The sequence below is a fragment of the Pristiophorus japonicus genome, chromosome 3 (genome assembly GCF_044704955.1).
Source record: "Pristiophorus japonicus isolate sPriJap1 chromosome 3, sPriJap1.hap1, whole genome shotgun sequence".
In the NCBI taxonomy this organism is placed as follows: domain Eukaryota; kingdom Metazoa; phylum Chordata; class Chondrichthyes; family Pristiophoridae; genus Pristiophorus; species Pristiophorus japonicus.
The window spans coordinates 44,609,957-44,630,066 of NC_091979.1; the positions used below are offsets into that span (position 1 = coordinate 44,609,957).

Below are 20,110 nucleotides of genomic sequence, written 5' to 3' on the forward strand. Positions count from 1 at the left end.
CATACTCTCAATGCGAATACAGTACAATTCAGAAGGCATGATCTGAGCACAACTGTCTGCAACCTTAAGAAAAACCTGCCAAGATTTGTGAAGGCCAACAGCCAGGAAGTTATGTTTCTTCTTTTAAATCTGGCTGCTGGCTTTAGCAAGTGCTGGGAATATGTGCAACCCCTTAGTTCCCCTGTGGCCCCCAGGTCTGCTCTCTGTTCCTTGACTATTCACAGGCAACAAGTTCTGAAAGTGCTAGGGGACATAGTCTCAGAATAAGGGGCTGCCCATTTAAGAGATGAGGAGAAATTTATTCTCTCAGAGGGTTGTAAATCTATGGAATTCTCTGCCCCAGAGATCTGTGGAGGCTGGGTCATTGAATATATTTAAGGCGGAGATAGACAGAATTTTGAGCGATAAGGGAATAAAGGGTTATGGGGATTGGGCAGGGAAGTGGAGCTGAGTCCATGATCAGATCAGCCATGATCTTATTGAATGGCGGAGCAGGCTCGGGGGGCCAAATGGCCTACTCTTGTTCCTATTTCTTATGTTCTTATGTTCTTATTGCGCATATAACAACAAAGATTAGAGAAGAGGCTTTGGGCCAACACAGGAGGTGATGGGGAAGCAGGGTGGACAGGCCAGCAGGTTGGCAGCAGAAAGTCCCGGCATTGTAATGGAGGAGCATGGCACTGGGAATTGAAAAATGGGAAGGTAACAGTATTGGGTTGGCGAGATGACCATTGAGACTTTGAGAGAGCCAAACACTTCACAGAGAGTGAGCAGGGCTGGTACGATGTCTTTTTCAAGTTACAGGGCTGGATTTAAAAAGCTTTAATTGATTGAGGGTTGGCACAATTCTTTGCCAGGGGCAGCAGAGAAGCGCAGCAATGCGCCAGGCAGGGTTGGGTGGCGAGCAGCGAGAAAGGCTCCCAGATTTAGAAATAATTTGGTGGATGTTCTTCTTGCAGAAAAAAGATCCAGAAGAGAAGGACTCTTGGGGACTGAGGGCAGGAACCCCTAAGAGGATGATCCAGACACGATGGAGGGAGGTGACAGAGACAGTGAGTGCAACCTTCACCACCCCACGAACTGCCATACAGTGCCAGAAGTGGCTTAATGAGCTCACCAGATTGCCCACGGCAAATTAAGGCATTTCTCCAATGCACACCTTATGATTCATATTCTAAACTCACGGTGTCGTTAACTGCATGACAGGAAACTGATCTATTCACAGGGAATCTTTGTAAACAATATAGACCATGTTAACCCCAAAACACTGTGAGAACACATAGAGCCTGTCGTAATGGGTTTTACTAGACTAAGGAACAGGATCATTAGGAACTGGAGTAGGCCATTCAACCCTTCGATGCTACTCTGCCATTCAATTAGATCATGGTGGGTCTGTCCCTCAATTCCTTTCATCCACTTTTGCTCCAAATACCTTGATACCCAACAAAATCTATCTATCTCAGTCTTGAAAGTTCCAATTGACGCAGCATCCACAAACCATTGGAGGAGAGAATTCTAGATTTCGGCCACCCTTTGTCTGAAAAAGTGCTTCCTGAGTTCCCTCCTGAATGGCCTGGCTCTAATTTTAAGATTGTGGGATAGTAATTCACCCTCGCCGGAAACCTGGTGCACCTACTGTTTTCAAAGTGTTTTCACTGCTGCGTCAGACGAGGTGTACTCTTGATCGATTTTCAGCTCTTTGGCAATTTTTTTGGAGCAGACCAGAAGACAGTCATAATGGGGGCGGACGTGGGGCAGTAAGTATTGGTGAGGGGCGGAAGTGGAGGCGGGACAGAGTCTCCGCCGCTGTCACTCAGCAGCGGAGCGGAGATGACGTCAGTGAGCATGTGCGTCACCACACTCTTCCCTTCACTTAAAGGGGAGAGCCTTCGGCATTCAGAAACTTCCGGTCCACTGGGCCACCAGGGAGGGTTTTGACCGGGCCAGAGGTCTTGCATCCAAGCAGGGGTGCCAGGCTGCCTGTTGGCGGCCCGGCCGAACCCAGGGGCATAATGGTCCAGCCGGTTGGGAAGTTGGCCGGCAAAAAAAATACGTGGCGGCCATGGCAGTGGGCCCTCATCTTTAATGGCCACTGCGCAACCCAAGTCTCACACACAGAAAACAAGGCGCACCGACAGAAAAAGCTGTCGGACGCATCGCGCGGTGGATGTATGATCTTTTTTACCTAATTTTGCGGGAGGTGTGATGGAGATGTGGGAGATAGGCGGTGCGCCCTTTGATGACACACTTAGGACGGTCGGAGCAGCGGGGCGGAAGTGGGGACCGCTAGAAAAATCCCCGAGGTGAATTTCGATCGTGGCGGCCATTGGGTTCCGCCGCCTGGCCAGCACTTTCTGGCGGTAAGTGGCCTTTTTGGGAGGCTGAATTTCGGCCTCTGTATTCACTTATTCCCCCACCTGAAGAAATAGTTACCCCATTTCTACCCTATCAAATCCTTATAACATTTTAAATACCTCGATCAGATCACCTCTCAATCTTCTACAGTCAACAGAATATATGCCGTGTTTATACAGTCTGTGCTCATAATTGAAGCCCCAATATCATTCTTGAAATAGAGATGTTTAAAGGGAGCCTGCACCTGGAAACCTGACCCTCCACCACTGAGCAGCAGTAGGAGAAACAGTGCAATACTTCAATATTAACTCAGAAACTTAGTATAAAAGCTAACTACCTTTGCTGTCGTCTCTCCCACTATTGATTCCAGCAGCAAATCGTGCCTGTCTTAATCACTTGAGACAAACTTATGCTGGCCTTCACAGTTACCAAAAACTCAGTGTAATACTTCCCTCCAAAATCTTTAAGTGGCCACATGCTATGTGCCTCTGTTTGCCTTGAACCATACCTTGGGGAGCTAATGTAGCAGAACCTTTGCATCAAATATGACTTGCATTATACCTGAGCTAACTGGGAGAGTTTGATGTTTGGAATGCAGGGATTTTATGTTTCCACATATAGAATACACCACAATTTTAATTTTTATAATTTATTAATGTATGATGTGCGCCGTTGACTTTTAATATGTTTTAACAGTGCAATTGGGAGCCTGATTTAAATTTTGCTGCTGGCTCCAGAAGGTCAGTGCCTTTTATAGCACTCCCTGTGAGCCAGCAGGAATGAAGAAAGAAAGGAAGAAAGAAAGAAAGACTGACTCACCGACTGACTGAATGAATGACTGAATGAATGACTGACTTGCATTTATATAGCGCCTTTCACAACCACCGGTCGTCCCAAAGCGCTTTACAGCCAATGAAGTACCTTTGGTGTGCAGTCCCGGTTGTAATGTGACTATTACCAATCATTGCCTCTCCCCCGTCGTGATCAGTGATGTACCCCCACCCCTCCCCCAAAGGCCCGATCTACAGTCTACTCACCTCCCTATTGCTGGGGACTGTCCCCAGTTGCTTCCTGCTGCTAGTTTTCCCTCCCAGCCTGTCAATTTGGCCAGCTGGCGGGCAGGAAACAGAAGAAAAATATTATAATGAAGTCCTACCGTTAACTTCGGTCGGGCTTCTCCATCCCCACGCCCTCCCCACTTCCCCGTAAATATCGGAGCCATCAGTTCAATATGTCGGTCATTTTGACTTCAGTGGCAGCTGTGGCTCAGTGGGTAGCGCTCTCACCTCTGAGTCAGAAGGTTGTGGGTCCAATTCCCACTCCAGAGACCTGAACACAAAAAAAAATCTAGGCTGACATTCCAGTGCAGTGCTAAGGGAGTGCTGCACAGTCGGATGCACTGTCTTTCAGATGAGATGTTAAACCGAGGCCCCATCTGCTCTCTCAAGTGGACATAAATGATCCCATGGCACTATTTCGAAGAAGGGCAGGAGGGGAGCTATCCCTGGTGTCCTGGTCAATATTTAACCTTCAATCAACATTGGCAATCAGTAACTAGTGGGGACCCCAACTATTTAAAATCTATGTTAACGCCTTGGATGAAGGGACCGAGTTTAATGTAGCCATGTTTGCTGATGATACAAAGATGAGTGGGAAAGGAATGTGTGAGAAGGCACAAAAAATCTGCAAAAGGACATAGACAGGCTAAGTGAGTGGGCAAAAATTTGGCAGATGTATAATGTTGGAAAGTGTGAGGTTATGCACTTTGGCAGTAAAAAAATCGAAGAGCAAGTTATTATTTAAATGGAGAAAGATTGCAAAGTTCTGCAGGACAGCGGGACCTGGGGGTCCTGGTGCATGAAACACAAAAGGATAGTATGCACATATAGCAAATGATCAGGAAGGCCAATGGAATCTTGGCCTTTATTGCAAAGGGGATGGAGTATAAAAGCAGGGAAGTCTTGCTACAGTTATACAGGATATTGGTGAGGCCACACCTGGAATACTGCGTGCAGTTTTGGTTTCCATATTTAAGAAAGAATATTCTTGCTTTGGAGGCAGTTCAGAGAAGGTTCACTAGCTTGATTCCGGAGATGAGGGGGTTGACTTATGAAGAACGGTTGAATAGGTTGGACTTCTACTCATTGGAATTCAGAAGACTGAGAGGTGATCTTATCGAAACGTATAAGATTATGAGGGGGCTTGACAAGATGAATGCAGAGAGGATGTTTCCACTGATAGGGGAGACTAGAACTAGGGGGCATAATCTTAGAATAAGGGGCCGCCCATTTAAAACTGAGATGAGGAGGAATTGTAAATCTGTGGAATTCGCTGCCTCAGAGAACTGTGGAAGCTGGATCATTGAATAAATTTAAGACAGGTAGTTTCTTAACCGATAAGGGAATAAAGAGTTATGGGGAGCAGGCAAGGAAGTGGACCTGAGTCCATGATCGGATCAGTTATGAACTTATTAAATGGCGGCGCAGGCTCAAGGGGCTGTATGGCCTACTCCTGTTCCTATTTCTTATGTTCTTATGTAACATAACAAAAAAAAAACAGATTATCTGGTCATTATCACATTGCTGTTTGTGGGAGTTTGCTGTGCAATTTGACTGCTGCATTTCCTACATTACAACAGTGACTACACTTCATTGGCTGTAAAGCACTTTGAGATGTCTGGTGGTCATGAAAGGCGCTATATAAATGTAAGTTTTTCTTTTCCACCGGCAGTGTTTTTCCCTATGGCGGAGAGCAAATGCAGCTGAGGACACAACTCTGTTACTGCTGCCCTGGTGAAGCTGAAATTGTGAAGGCAGTTCTCAGACATCCGCAGGTGGTTGTGCTCAATCTGTCAACATGGCTACACACATAATGGCAGGTGTGGCTGTCCGCCACTGGTGTGAATAAACCTCCCTCACATCCCTTCTTATGTCCTCTTCTTCCACCTCCAAAAAAACTCAAGCAGAGAGAAGCATTAAGTGCAATGAATACCCCATTCTTATTGCAGCCACCAAAAATAACTCAAACTTCCTTTAAGAGGTCACTTCCTTGAAGGCCAATATATTCTGATCTTTTCCGCCCACTATATGTGGGCCGGTTCAGCACACTGGATGATCCTGCCAGCGAGGACGGGATGTCACTCCAAGGCTACTTTTATGTTTAATTTGCACACCATTACAATTAAAATCAAGCTCTTGCACATTCTTAAACATTAATGTTTTGCATGAATTCAGTGGGGAAGCACTGAAACGACCCCTGCCCGATTTCTTAGCCTCAGACGGCTGGTTTGGGATGGAACAAAATCTGTGCCTTCTGCGAATTCTATCTTGTAATGTACGACATATTACATAGTGAACAGCTAATCCCCTGTAAGTATCCTAATCCTTATCCAGTGTACATGCACACTCAATGGCATAGAATAAATAAAACGGTATTAATATCATAATGTACTTAGACACGGGATTTCTCTAACTCACAGCACATTGCTTCGCTACGAATTTGCATAATAATGCCACAAACAACCTTTCATCTGCTTGTGTGAATATCACACGATGCTGCTCTAAGCTGTCTGCTTATTCCATAATCGATTGTAGTCAGTACCAAACTGAGATGTTCATTGTGCGAGCAGTGCAAGTGCAGTATAACACTGCTGCTGCCAATCCCAATGTAAAAGCTGACCCAAGGGTTAAGGTTGCCTCAGAGTCGTTTTGCTTTGTGTCACCGGCTTTTACAAAAAAAACTCTTGGCCAACTTCCTGCATCATCATCCCAGTGTCTACTAATTGAAAAGAGATGACTGTCTCCATCAGCCATCAGCATCTTTTCAATCAGTCGAAAACACTGCCGGTATACAGGAAGCCAATAAATTGCATTCCATCCATGTATCTGAGCACGCATGAATAGAGCTCATTCACCCCCTGCCCCCACACCCATGTATTGAAGCTGTATAACTGTGCTCTCTCCTTTCGCATCTCTGTACAAATTGTGCTGGTAGCATTGGAGTAACATGTGCCTAAAAGAGCCACTCCCCTGACCAGAGAATGTTGTGACAACCTCCGTGAATTCTTATTTTAAAGGGGCGCGGGGGAAAAGAAAGACTTGCATTTGTCTAGCACGCTATTGCGTCTCACAAGAACCATCTCGAAGTGCCTCACATATGTGGGTCAATTCTGTGCTGATCTGCATCGATTGCACAAGCACAGGATAGACACGAGGGGACGGATGAGATTGGAGCGTGTGCTGATGTGTGACAATGTTGGTCAGAGGTACATGGAGTACTCTGTGGTAATGTCTCATTCTGGATCACTGGCAGTGTTGCTAGGCTGTTATTTGAGGTCAACACTGACAAAGAAAAGGAACAGATGTTAGTGTGCTGGCTGTAAGACGTCTTCAAACAGTGCTTGCCTTTCATTATACTGCGTGTGGTGTTTATGTGGGTTTGTGCATGACCGTTTGGCAGTGAGCCTGAAGGGGGAGAAGAAGGGCAGGATACAGGATGGGACTAGCTCCTAGGAAGGACTACAGTTTCATCTCCTCTGTTCCCATCAAGCTCTCACTTGCAATGATGTCCAGGATCACCTCCGACAAGGGACTCAAGGGCTTGTCCTTTCCAAGCCCCTTTTCCAGTTTGGCTCTCTTCTCTTGCATTATGTGTCCCATCTCCTTCTGTGGTGCTTCAGGTATTCAACATAAGAATAAAAGAACATAAGAAATAGGAGCAGGAGTAGGCCATAAGGCCCCTCGAGCCTGCTCCACCATTCAATAAGATCATGGCTGATCCGATCATGGACTCAGCTCTACTTCCCTGCCCGCACCACATAATCCCTTATCCCCTTATCGTTTAAAAAACTGTTTATTTCTGTCTTAAATTTATTTAATGTCCCAGCTTCCACAGCTCTCTGAGGCAACGAATTCCACAGATTCACAACCCTCTGAGAGAAGAAATTTCTCCTCATCTCAGTTCTTATTGTAAGATCATGCCCTCGAGTTCTAGTCTCCCTCACCAGTGGAAACATCCTCTCTGCATCCACCTTGTCAAGCCCCCTCATATTAGAAACATAGAAACATAGAAAATAGGTGCAGGAGTAGGCCATTCGGCCCTTCGAGCCTGCACCGCCATTCAATGAGTTCATGGCTGAACATGCTTTCTCGCCATACCCCTTGATACCCCTAGTAGTAAGGACTACATCTAACTCCCTCCTGAATACATCTAGTGAATTGGCCTCAACGAATCTCCGTGGCAGAGAATCCCACAGGCCCACCACTCCCTGGGTGAAGAAGCCTCTCCTCATCTCGGTCCCAAATGGCCCACCCCCCATCCTTAGACTGTGACCTCCGGCTCTGGACCTCCCCAACATTAATAAGAACATAAGAATTAGGAACAGGAGTAGGCCATCTAGCCCCTCGAGCCTGCTCCGCCACCCAACAAGATCACGGCTGATCTGGCCGTGGACTCAGCTCCACTTACCCGCCCGCTCCCCATAACCCTTAATTTCCTTATTGGTTAAAAATCTATCGATCTGTGATTTGAATATATTCAATGAGCTAGCCTCAACTGCTTCCTTGGGCAGAGAATTCCACAGATTCACAACCCTCTGGGAGAAGAAATTCCTTCTCAACTCAGTTTTAAATTGGCTCCCCCGTATTTTGAGGCTGTGCCCCCTAGTTCTAGTCTCCCCGACCAGTGGAAACAACCTCTCTGCCTCCATCCTGTCTGTCCCCTTCATTATTTTAAATGTTTCTATAAGATCACCCCTCATCCTTCTGAACTCCAACGAGTAAAGACCCAGTCTACTCAATCTATCATCATAAGGTAACCCCCTCATCACCTGAATCAGCCTAGTGAATCGTCTCTGTACCCGCTTCTAAGCTAGTATATCCTTCCTTAAGTAAGGTGACCAAAACTGCACACAGTACTCCAGGTGTGGCCTCACCAATACCCTGTGCAGTTGCAGCAGGACCTCCCTGCTTTTGTACTCCATCCCTCTCGCAATGAAGGCCAACATTCCATTTGCCTTCCTGATTACCTGCTGCAGCTGCAAACTAACTTTTTGGGATTCATGCACAAGGACCCCCAGGTCCCTCTGCACTGCAGCATGTTGTAATTTCTCCCCATTCAAATAATATTCCCTTTTACTGTTTTATTTTCCAAGGTGGATGACCTCACATTTTCCGAAATTGTATTCCATCTGGCAAACCTTAGCCCATTCGCTTAACCTTTCCAAATTTCTTTGCAGCCTCTCTGTGTCCTCTAGACAACCCGCTTTCCCACTAATCTTTGTATCATCTGAAAATTTTGTTACACTACACTCTGTCCCCTCTTTCAGGTCATTTATGTATATTGTAAACAGTTGTGGTCCCAGCACTGATCCCTGTGGCACACCACTAACCACCGATTTCCAACCCGAAAAGGACCCATTTATCCCGACTCTCTGCTTTCTGTTAGCCAGCCAATTCTCGATCCATGCTAATACATTTCCTCTGACTCCGCGTACCTTTATCTTCTGCAGTAACCTTTTGTGTGGCACCTTATCGAATGCCTTTTGGAAATCTAAATACACCACATCCATCGGTACACCTCTATCCACCATGCTCGTTATATCCTCAAAGAATTTCAGTAAATTAGTTAAACATGATTTCCCCTTCATGAATCCATGCTGCGTCTGCTTGATTGCACTATTCCTATCTAGATGTCCCGCTATTTCTTCCTTAATGATAGCTTCAAGCATTTTCCCCACTACAGATGTTAAACTAACCGGCCTATAGTTACCTGCCTTTTGTCTGCCCCCTTTTTTAAACAGAGGCGTTACATTAGCTTCTTTCCAATCCGATGGCACCTCCCCAGAGTTCAGAGAATTTTGGTAGATTATAACAAATGCATCTGCTATAACTTCCGCCATCTCTTTTAATACCCTGGGATGCATTTCATCAGGACCAGGGGACTTGTCTACCTTGAGTTCCATTAGCCTGTCCAGCACTACCCCCGAGTGATAGTGATTGTCTCAAGGTCCTCCCTTCCCACATTCCCGTGACCAGTAATTTTTGGCATGGTTTTTGTGTTATATCTTATACGTTTCTATAAAATCACTTCTCATTCTTCTGAATTCCAATGGGTAGAGGCCCAACCTACTCAACCTTTCCTCATAAGTCAACCCCCTCATCTCCGGGATCAAGCTAGTGAACATTCTCTGAACTGCCTCCACAGCAAGTATATCCTTTCTTCAATATGGAAACCAAAACTGCACACAATATTCTAGGTATGGCCTCACCAATACCCTGTAGAAATATAGAAACATAGAAAATAGGTGCAGGAGTAGGCCATTCGGCCCTTCGAGCCTGCACCGCCATTCAATGAGTTCATGGCTGAACATGCAACTTCAGTACCCCATTCCTGCTTTCTCGCCATACCCCTTGATCCCCCGAGTAGTAAGGACTACATCTAACTCCTTTTTGAATATATTTAGTAAATTGGCCTCAACAACTTTCTGTGGTAGAGAATTCCCCAGGTTCACCACTCTCTGGGTGAAGAAGCTTCTCCTCATCTCGGTCCTAAATGGCTTACCCCTTATCCTTAGACTGTGACCCCTGGTTCTGGACTTCCCCAACATTGGGAACATTCTTCCTCCATATAACCTGTCTAAACCCGTCAGAATTTTAAACGTTTCTATGAGGTCCCCTCTCATTCTTCTGAACTCCAGTGAATACAAGCCCAGTTGATCCAGTCTTTCTTGATATGTCAGTCCCGCCATCCCGGGAATCAGTCTGGTGCACCTTCGCTGCACTCCCTCAATAGCAAGAATGTCCTTCCTCAAGTTAGGAGACCAAAACTGAACACAATACTCCAGGTGTGGCCTCACCAAGGCCCTGTACAACTTTGTAGTAACACCTCCCTGCCCCTGTACTCAAATCCCCTCGCAATGAATGCCAACATGCCATTTGCTTTCTTAACCGCCTGCTGTATCTGCATGTCAACCTTCAATGACTGATGTACCATGACACCCAGGTCTTGTTGCACCTCTCCTTTTCCTAATCTGTCACCATTCAGATATTAGTCTGTCTCTCTGTTTTAACCACCAAAGTGGATAACCTCACATTTATCCACATTATACTTCATCTGCCATGCATTTGCCCACTCACCTAACCTATCCAAGTCACTCTGCAGCCTCATAGCATCCTCTTCGCAGCTCACACTGCCACCCAACTTAGTGTCATCCGCAAATTTGGAGATACTAAATTTAATCCCCTCGTCTAAATCATTAATGTACAATATAAACAGCTGGGGCCCCAGTACAGAACCTTGCAGTACCCCACTAGTCAATGCCTTCCATTCTGAAAAGTACCCATTTACTCCTACTCTTTGCTTCCTGTCTGACAACCAGTTCTGAATCCACGTCAGCACACTACCCCCAATCCCATGTGCTTTAACTTTGCACATTAATCTCTTGTGTGGGACCTTGTCGAAATCCTGCTGAAAGTCCAAATACACCACATCAATTGGTTCTCCCTTGTCCACTCTACTGGAAACATCCTCAAAAAATTCCAGAAGATTTGTCAAGCATGATTTCTCTTTCACAAATCCATGCTGACTTGGACCTATCATGTCACCTCTTTCCAAATGCGCTGCTATGACATCCTTAATAATTGATTCCATCATTTTACCCACTACTGATGTCAGGCTGACCGGTCTTTCATTCCCTGTTTTCTCTCTCCCTCCTTTTTTAAAAAGTGGGGTTACATTGGCTACCCTCCACTCGATAGGAACTGATCCAGAGTCAATGGAATGTTGGAAAATGACTGTCAATGCATCCACTATTTCCAAGGCCACCTCCTTAAGTACCCTGGGATGGAGGCCATCAGGCTCTGGGGATTTATCGGCCTTTAATCCCATCAATTTCCCCAACACAATTTCCCGACTAATAAGGATTTCCCTCAGTTCCTCCTTCTTACTAGACCCTCTGACCCCTTTTATATCCGGAAGGTTGTTTGTTTCCTCCTTAGTGAATACCGAACCAAAGTACTTGTTCAATTGGTCTGCCACTTCTTTGTTCCCCGTTATGATTTCCCCTGATTCTGACTGCAGGGGACCTACGTTTGTCTTTACTAACCTTTTTCTCTTTATATATCTATAGAAGCTTTTGCAGTCCATTTTAATGTTCCCTGCAAGCTTCCTCTCATACTCTATTTTCCCTGCCCTAATCAAAACCTTTGTCCTCTTCTGCTGAGTTCTAAATTTCTCCCAGTCCCTGGGTTCGCTGTTATTTCTGGCCAATTTGTATGCCACTTCCTTGGCTTTAATACTATCCCTGATTTCCCTTGATAGTCACGGTTGAGCCACCTTCCCTTTTTTATTTTTACGCCAGACAGGAATGTACAATTGTTGTAGTTCATCCATGCGGTCTCTAAATGTCTGCCATTGCCCATCCACTGTCAACCCCTTAAGTATCATTCGCCAATCTATCCTAGCCAATTCATGCCTCATACCTTCAAAGTTACCCTTCTTTAAGTTCTGGACCATGGTCTCTGAATTAACTGTTTCCTTCTCCATCCTAATGTAGAATTCCACCATATTATGGTCATGCTTCCCCAAGGGGCCTCGCACAATGAGATTGCTCATTAATCCTCTCTCATTCCACAACACCCAGTCTAAGATGGCCTCCCCCCTAGTTGGATCCTCGACATATTGGTCTAGAAAACCATCCCTTGTGCACTCCAGGAAACCCTCCTCCACCGTATTGCTTCCAGTTTGGTTAGCCCAATCTATATGCATTTAAAGTCACCCATGATAACTGCTGCACCTTTATTGCATGCACCCCTAATTTCCTGTTTGTTGCCCTCCCCAATTTCACTACTCATGTTTGGAGGTCTGTACACAACTCCCACTGACGTTTTTTGCCCTTTGGTTTTCTACAGCTCTATCCATATAGATTCCACACCATCCAAGCTAATGTCCTTCCTAACTATTGCATTAATCTCCTCTTAGTGAGTTGCAGTGAATGGTGAAATATAACAACCCTAGATACAAGAAAGAAAGACAGACAGACTTGCATTTCTATCACGCCTTTCACGAACATCAGACATCTCAAAGCACTTTACAGCCAATTAAGTACTTTTGGAGTGTTGTCAATGTTGTAATGTGGGAATCGCGGCAGCCAATTTGCACACAGCAAGCTCCCACAAACAGCAATGTGACAATGACCAGATAATCTGTTTTTGTTCTGTTGATTGAGGGATAAATATTGGCCAGGACACCGGAGATAACTCCCCTGCTCTTCTTCAAAATAGTGTCATGGGATATCTTACGCCCACTTCAGAGAACAAACGGGGCTATGGTTTAACGTTTCCTCTGAAATATGGCACCTCCGACCGTGCATCACTCTCTCAGCACTGCACAGCATAGCCTAGATTTTTGTGCTCAAGTGTTGAAGCCACAACCTTCTGACTCAGACGAGCGTGTTACTTACTGAGCTGCAGCTGACACAGCTACAATGGTTCCATAGAACCGATAGGTATATGTGCTCTTCAGTGTACAGCGGCCGAATGCTTTAATTAACCGATGCTTTCCAATAACGTTCTTTATTACAGTGCATGCGAGAGAACCACGGGAACAAGCCCAGCCATTACTCCCGGGTTTACGTACTGTACAGCTGTAGCAAGGCTTCCCTGCTTTTATACTCCATCCCCTTTGCAATAAAGGCCAAGATTCCATTGGCCTTCCTGATCACTTGCTGTACCTGACTACTATCCTTTTGTGTTTCATGCACAAGTACCCCCAGATCCCGTTGTACTGCAGCACTTTGCACTCTTTCTCCATTTAAATAACAACTTTCTCTTTGATTTTTTTCTGCCAAAGTGCATGACCTCACACTTTCCAACATTATACTCTATCTGCCAAATTTTTGCCCACTCACTTAGCCTCTCTATGTCCTCCTGCAGCCTCTTTATGCCCTCCTCACACATTGCCCTTCCTCCCATCTTTGTGTCATCAGCAAATGTGGCTGCGTTACACTCAGTCACCTCTTCCAAGTCGTTAATATAGATTGTAAATAGTTAGGGTCCCACACCGTATTGCACACAGTGTTGAGCCGGGATGCCACCTCCTACCAAGTATGGCATACTGGTTTTGTGGGAGCGTCAAACAGCCTTTCTTGAACCCACCTCCTATCTACTTTGCTAGGATCGGGTACTGCAATGCCCTGCCACTTGTCCACAGACTCTGTTTTGTGTCTTCACATGCATTCATTTGCTTTTGACCTGCCACTTATTTCCTTTCGTACATCCTTTGGAAAGGCTGACAAGTACTTAGATGTTATTTTTAGTTTTTTGCGATGTTGTGAGCATATTTTGCCCCCTCCCCTATGAGGCCACTGACCTTTAAGGGCCACATCCCTTTAAATTTATCCTTTAAAGGCTGTTGGATCATGCTGGATACCTTGCCCGTACATCAACTATGCTCCCTGTGCCGAGGCCGATGTGTCTAGGGAGCGCATTCAGAATATTTACTTGAATTGATCTTGCGAGTGCAAGTGAGATCAGCTCTTCATGCTTAATGCAATGTGGTTGCACTGCCACTAATGAATGATCTTGTAATGTGTGATTGTTGCTATGTAGAAAAAGAATGGGGAGGTGTAGAAATGCAAGTCCTGCAGGTAGCGACAGGTATGGTCAAAATGCCTCCGAGGTTGGTGTACCAGCATTTGCTGGCACCTCACGGACCTGTCCACCTCTCAATTACACAGTGCATTCAGAACCCCTAAAAGAAACCCATCCTTACCCATTTGTTACCACATCAAAGGCAGAAGCATCCAATAATAATGAAAGGAAGTATTGCCGGGGGAGAGGAACACAAATATGTATGAATGGAGGACTGCTCAGCAGAATTTAAAATGTAGCAAAGGGAACATAAATGTGCAACCCCGCTTCCTGAAAACAATGACCTTTCTTCTAATCTTGAAAAGTCTGCTTCTGCAGGCCAGGTCACATGACTTCTTTGTGCCCTGTTTTGATGGGCAAGGCTCATGCTGAGGGCAGAGTTTTACCCAAAGATGTGAACTTCAACTTTAGAGTAGTACTGGAATACTACATTGAGCCTGTGCATCCCAGTAATACAGTCTCATTATGTGCTCCAAAGTCACTGTCCAGAAACCGGCCTGGAAAAATTACCCCGAATAAATAATAAGTGAGTGATGATCTTTAACCTTTGAATTGAATCAGTAAACCACTCAATTGTTGATCTTACAGTTTATGATATCATTTTATAATCTATATTGGCGATTCATGAATCTAAAAATCAAAAATATTATATCTTCCCATAATGTCGTACAAATGATACGTTGAAAATGCTAATGCGACACATCCCCCAAGCAGAAATTGCAAGGGTAATAGCTGCAAACTCATATGTCAACACAAAGAGAAACCTCAGCAATCTAAGAATACCCATGTAGCAAACCTGAAAAGATAACCTTTTTTATATATACAGCAGTGAAAAGCTAAATATATATTTTCAGTCAAAAACTCTTAACTTTGCCTTAAGTGCACTGTCCATATAAAAATAAAAAAAGAGCCCAGTATATTGAAATGGGTCTGTAATCTGTCTATTCTTTGTGCCTTTAATACATTATTCCTTGGCAATGTGCTGATGCTGGCAGCCAAAAAATGAATTAATAGCCATTAGCTGCTACTTGTAGCATCTTGTCTTGACAGTTCGACTGTCTTGTACCTGATATACTGGCGGAAGGTGGTATTAGCCCATCTCTCAATGAAATAGAGAGACATTGGCTGTCACCCAGCTGTCACTCAGTTGACTCCTAATGTACTTTATCATTGGCAATGCAGTCATGGGCTTCACATAATGGGCTATTTTGTTTCCGATGGATAATTCATTCCATGGCAATTATAATGTAATTCTTTGGAGACAAGTATATTTTCGGTACAATAATAAGACACATGGGGGTAGATTTTCACCGAATACTTGAGGCGTTAAAATGCTTCCGTGGTGGCCAAGATGGGATCTTAAGCTGAAACACTAGTTTACCCCGCGTTTAGTGCAAGACATCATCTTGGTAAAGTAGTTGAACTCAATGCTAGGAACAGCTGCCTGGAGGCTCGTTAAACAGCTGATTTCCACTTAAAATGCCTGTTAGCGCTCATTGAAGAGGCTACATGGCATTTTGGTGGCGAGCGCTTTAACCACCGCCCTCTCCTAACAGCGAACAGCTGTTTGGGAGTAAACACGGTGTTGATGTCAATTCAAGCCCTACTTAAAGCGACACGCACTATTTCATGTTCATAAATACTCCTTTCAGGTGAAACAGCAATTTACTTGTACTTCTTTCAATTTAGTATACTGTATTTGCTGCTCATGATGTAGTCTCCTCTACATTGGGGAGATCAAGCGTAGATTGGGTGAACGCTTTGCAAAGCACCTCCGTTTAGTCTGCAAATATGATCCTGCACTTTCGGTCGCCTGTCACTTTAATTCTCCACTCCAATTCTCCACTCCATTCCCACTCTGACCTCTCCGTCCTTGGTCTCTTGCACTATTCCAGCGAAGCTCAACGCAAGCTCGAGGAACAGCACCTCATCTTTCGGTTAGGCACTTTACAGCCTTCTGGACTCAACATTGAGTTCAACAATTTCAGAGCGTAACCGCTGCCACATCCCGAGCCTGTTTCTTCTTTTCTCCTTGTCTTTAATGGCAGCTGGTCATTAGTCTGCCATTCACATCCTATCTTGACGAATGTTTTTCTAATGGCTGGCATTACCCTTTTGTCTCTCTAATCTCTCCTGCCTTCCACCCTATCATAGACCTTCCCTTTTGTTCTTTCTTCCCCTCCCCCTTTCAGTGCTTCTTAAGAATGTGTTCTTTCCGAACACTCTCCAGTTGTGACGACGGGTCATCGACCTGAAATATTAACTCTGCTTTCTCTCCACAGATGCTGCCTGGCCTGCTGAGATTTCAGGATTTTCTGTTTTTATTCCAGATTCCAGCATCCGCAGTATTTTGCTTTTGTAATAGTCCAGATTAAACATTGCTTTACAATGTGCTAACCTCAACATGCAGCATGTTAAAGATTTGAGTCAAATATGTTCCCAATCTTCTTTTCTTCCACAGAAACAAGCTTAATTTGGAGATTCTGGGATGCTGCACAAAAGTGGGTGGCCGAGCAGTGGAAAACAGAGCAATTTCAGGCGTGGAAACCAACCACTGCATTCCCCTCCCAACCCGATTGTAGCATTCAATTGTTTCTGAAATGGCTCCAGGGTTTTTGCCTTCACTACTTTATCTGGAGGTTTATTGCACATGTTGTTCACTCTTTGTATGAAGACAAACTTTCTGATAGTTTGAACCCGTGTCCCCAAGTTCTACTCCCACAGTTTAATTTAAAGTAATATTCAGGGTTAACCCTTTCTATGCCGGTAACAATTTTGCATACTTCTGTAAGATCACCTCTTCAAAAACTATCTTCCAGGGTGAAAAGCCCTAGCCCTGAAATTGCATACGCCAGGCAGGAGTTCCTGTGCCAGGCATGGAGGTCCCGCCCCGTGACCTATATTCGGGTTACTGCTCCCGAGAGCAAGTGGAGCGCAAAATATTGCACTCACTTGCTCAGTGGGATGGGAGCGGGGCGGACAGACTCCGCGAAGTGCGCAGCGCTACGCAGTGGGACACATATACCGGGCCCTCCCCTTCAGTAAACGGGAGGGCCAGGCTGCCGACTCTGTGGGCGGGAAACGGGGTCATCCCCGGACCACCAGGGAGCGGAGTGCCGTGGCAGCATCCCGGCACACAAGCGGAGTGCCGGGCTGCAAGATCGTGGCACGGACCCCGCGTGATCGACGACTGAGAAGGCCGTGACCGGTAAATCGGCCATTTTTATTTTACATTCCCCACCTCCCCTTTAATATCCACCTCGCGAGCGGCCATCAGCCCAGTACGCACCCACTGAAGCTGTCACTGGCATCACCCGTGGCAGCTTCAGGGGCTACCAAATTTTCGCTCCGGAGGGAAAACAGGTTGCTGCGCACGGGGATGATGTCATCCTCGCCGACGCAGCAGACGGGGTGCTACCGGTTACCGCCGCCGCTGAACTCCTGCCGAATTTTGCGGGAATCGGTAGCGGTGTCACGCCCGGGCGAAAAGTCGTTTACGTCAAATATTTTCCCACCCTACTTTCTCCTGTCTTTTAACTCATAATACGTACCCCCAAAGCTGGGGTCATGACTCGTCTCTTCATGTTTCCAGTGAGTCAATGTCTCCTTCGTTTCCTGTCGACCAAACCTAGATGTATTTTCAAGTTGCAGCCTGACTCGACTTCGATAATTTGATCAACCAGCCCAATCCATCACTGGTCTTGTTAATAAGAGTCCCACAATAAATGGATGCATTCAGTGAATGGCTAATAATTGCACCTGAATCTTTCTTTTTTCCACTTGGCCTTTTGCCAATGGGCACCAATCCATTATGTACACATGCCTCCTCTTTCAACCATCAATATTGATTACTGTATATTTATCCACATTAAAATCCAGCTGCCATTCCTTTGCCACCTACTTAATTTTGTGCCGGTCCATTTGACTGTCAATAACGAATGGCCTGGAAATTGGCTACACGGTAAGTTGGGTGTGTTGACCTTTGTGTCTGATTCTTTGATCATTGCTCAGGTCAAGTAAGGCTGTGTGTCAGGAATGGAGCCTTTGTGAGATTTACCCATTAGTACTGATACATTAGATATAAAATAACATATGGAAGTTAAAAGGGTTAATATGAGCCTGTAGTTCAGAATAGTAACACTTACAAACAACAACCAAAGTTAATAGAACATTTATAATGGAACACACTTGAGTAATATCAAGCTTTTATTGGTTAAATTCAGTTGATCTTATCAGGGTGCATTGCATAGAGACAGGATTCAAGCTGCCCTAATTTTGCTTTACATTAAAATGTTTTGGTCGGGAGTATTTTATATCAATTTATTAAGCAACGCTTTACAAATCAGAAGCGCAACATAGGAGAGAGGCCAGGCTTACTCACTGCCTAACATTGAGGAATGGCAGGTAATTCCCGACTGATAAATGAAGCACGCAGTCACATACAAAGAGCTCTAACCTTGGAAAGGAACAGAATTTAATACTAACTGTCAGCTTTCCAAAACCACCAAATTGTTTGCTTTGATTTAACCCTGAAGCAAGGTTGCTAATGAATTATGTTTTTTTTGTTCTATACTTTCACCTAAAGAAGGTAGACCATTTTCACATTCAAGCCTTCAACCTAATCATCACACCTCTCCCATGAAAGTAAAGGTCAAGATTACTGCCTGTCCTTAATAGTATTCTGACAATGGTACGCCAGGCTTGGGAGGGTATTTCGGCTGGATAAAATCTGTAGTGCTGAAATAATGACATTTAATGTGTCGGAATGTAAGGGAGAAAAAAACAAGGTTACTTACACATGTATTTTGCTAAGATGTTGAGGTAGCTAAGGCTAAAGCTGAAAGAAATTTAATGCTTTCCATAGCCTCATCACTTAACATGTCCAGTCGCAAAGCGAATGGAGCACTAAACTATTATTATTAAATCACGAGAGTAGAGATTGGAGAATGCTGTCCTGAAATGATATAGTGCTCTGTTTGAACCCCATCATGAGTACTGGCTCCAGTTTTTGTCACTGAAAAACAAGGGAAATGTTTAATCCCTGGAAATGATGCAGAGAACAGCCACACGGTTGATACCTTGTGTCAGAGGCTTCAGCTAAGAGAAAAGTATTAGGGTTTTTCAGCCTTGACAGGAGAAGACAGAGAGGGATATAGGTGGGAATCTTACAAAAGTATATAAAACATTTTATTGTCGACAAAATGTAAATCCAGTGCACTACTTTAAGCTAAGCCTTGACAGAAGTCAATGAGACACAGGTTTAAACCAGTGAACGACAAACTTAAAACTAATGTTGCAATAGTTTTTCTTCATGCCAATTGTGATCAACACTTGGAACTTACTGCCAGATACAGTACTGGAGGCAAAACCTTTAGACTCATTTGAAGGACAGTTGGATGCTTTTTCAGGGGGACTAGATTTTTATAGACAGATAAGCAGGCTGATCTGTACTTCTCTTGTGAACTAGTAAGGCTTTAGTTGTTGTCCTCAGCAGAAATTAATTAGATGCCTTCACAGTCCTCACAAACCGTTGAAGTTTAAACCTGTCTTCTGCCAATACTCAAACCTGAGAGCAAAGACACAACTGTACCCATTGTGAGCCTTCACTGCTGAATTTCCAGCAAATAAAAAATGTTTTGCTCAGTTGTATTCCAGTTTGCTTTTTTTTAACTTTTATTAAAGTTATCAGCAGTTTCATGCCCATCCAAAACTAATGTCCTGCTCTTTTTGTGTATTCAACTGTTTAGGGATTATGAGACTTTCAAAATAGATTGTACCATGCTGCATATTTTCCAGCCTAACTCCCATTCCAAATAAAAATAGTCTGAAATGGTATTGATATACAATGCTTGTATATTGTAATTATATACAATGACTTCAGGTGTCATATCACTTCCATTGATGTCACACCTTGCACAGTGTGCACTAGCCCAATATTGCTTCAATACACAGGTTCACAAGTCAGTTGGTGAAAATGGTAAGGATAGCAATCTCAGTAGCAGAAACAAAATGCCTGGCATATTTATTTATTTTTATGCCCAGTTTATATATTAATTACCTTCAAGATGCAGCCACTGTGGCAGTTCCCTGTTTTCTTCTCCACAGTG

General features: G+C 44.5%; 1 long non-coding RNA gene across 1 annotated transcript; it reads left to right on the plus strand.

The window, feature by feature from the left end:
* The first annotated feature begins 1,873 nt into the window (after window positions 1-1,873).
* On the plus strand, window positions 1,874-17,756 carry LOC139257099 (uncharacterized). Its single transcript, XR_011592221.1, has 2 exons — window positions 1,874-2,360; window positions 16,465-17,756. It is a non-coding gene; the product is annotated as an uncharacterized lncRNA (long non-coding RNA).
* Window positions 17,757-20,110: the final 2,354 nt, after the last annotated feature.